The sequence below is a fragment of the Schistocerca serialis genome, chromosome 6 (assembly GCF_023864345.2).
Source record: "Schistocerca serialis cubense isolate TAMUIC-IGC-003099 chromosome 6, iqSchSeri2.2, whole genome shotgun sequence".
In the NCBI taxonomy this organism is placed as follows: Eukaryota; Metazoa; Arthropoda; class Insecta; order Orthoptera; family Acrididae; genus Schistocerca; species Schistocerca serialis.
In genome coordinates, this window is record NC_064643.1 from 515,401,985 (window position 1) to 515,403,883 (window position 1,899).

A 1,899-nucleotide genomic window follows, 5' to 3' on the forward strand; every position below is an offset into this window, starting at 1 on the left:
GTCTGCTGCCGTAGCCAAATAACGCCAAATTTCGCCGTACTTTGCTAATGGAAACGTTCGTCACAAGCCCCACATTGATTTATTCGGTTATTTCACGCAGTTTTACTTGTTTGTTAGCATCGACAGTTCTACTGAACGCCGCTGCTCTCGGTCGTTAAGAGAAGACCGTCGGCCACTGTGTTGTCCGTGGTGAGAGGTAGCGCCTGAAATTTGGTATTCTCGACACACTCTTGACACTGCGTATCTCGGAATACTGAATTCCCTGACGATTTCCGATATGGAATGTCCCATGCTAACTACCATTCCACGTTCGAAGTCTTAATTCCTGTCAAGCGGCCAAAACTCTTGTCGAAATCGTTTCCACATGAATCACCAGAGTACAAATGACAGCTCCGTCAATGCACTGGTCCATCCATACCTTGTGCACGCGATACTAACGCCATCTGCTTAATGTCCATGTCGCTATCCCATGGCCGAGTGATTCCAGGCGCTTCAGTCTGGAACCGCGCGACCGCTGCGGTCGCATCTTCGAATCCTGCCTCGGGCGTGGATGTGTGTGATGTTCTTAGGTTAGATAGGTTTAAGTAGTTCTAGGGGACTGATGGCCTCAGATAGTAAGTCCCATAGTGCACAGAGCCATTTGAACCATTTGACCGCTATCCCATGAGTTTTGTCACCTCAGTGTGTAGCACTGAATGAACTTGCAAAACTGCATCGTTGTAGACCTACGACACATATTTCAGGGGATATGGGCGAATAATGCGAAACTAATAAAACCAACGTAATTTGGGTATTTAACACATTTACATACCAGTAATGTAGCTTAAAAAACTGTCGTAAGTAGCACATAGGCGTCCAAGAGAGATGACATTATAATTGTTAAGTGTCTCCATCACATACAAGCGCAAGCTAAGTACTGCTGCAACTCTGGCTCTGTTCTTACAGCCGGCTGCGGTGGCCGAGTGGTTCTAGGAGCTTCAGTCCGGAACCACGCTGCTGCTACGGTCGCAGGTTCGAATCCTGCCTCGGGCATGGATGTGTGTGATGTCCTCAGGTTAGTTAGGTTTAAGTAGTTCTAAGCTCTAGGGGACTGATGACCTCAGATGTTAAGTCCCATAGTCCTTAGAGCGATTTTTTCCGTTCTTACACTACAGGCCGGGTCGGGATATGGCGCTAGCAGAAGAGGCGCCAATGAATGTCATAACAGGCTCTGCGTGTGTGGAAACACTACGTGATTAGGGCGTGTACATAATTCTACAGATTACTGTATCACGTAAACGTATACAACTTATGAAAGCTGCAGACCTACACAATTGCACATCTACCTAGACACATATATGATATATCGAAAAGCAAATGCAAATTTCATGAGAACTGCGGAATTACCAAAATGTACATCTGTCTGGACCTGTACGTAGTAAGATACGATCATACATAGATATTTTATGGGATCTGCAGGGCTATACACAGCACATCAGTCTGGTGATATATAAAATCTACCGAGAGTATACACAAATTTTAAGAACATTACAGGGTTACACAGTGCATACCCGTATGGTCATATATAAAAATACCAATAAAACACACCTTGCGTATGAGCGCAGATTTTTCCGGTCATATCAAATGCACTTCTGCCTGGTTACATAGAAAACATACCGAAAAGAAATGCAAATTTTCTGGGACTGCCGAGTTACACAAGTGCACATCTGTCTGGCCATATATATAAAACCTACCAAAAGTCAGATACAAATTTAAGAACACTGCAGGTTACACAAATGCATATCCGTCTGGTCTTATATTAAAAAACATACACATTGCATATGAGCCTATGGGTTTTGGTCTTAACAGAACCACTTAATATAAGAAGTACAACTATGTGGCAGCCCCATATAAATGAAC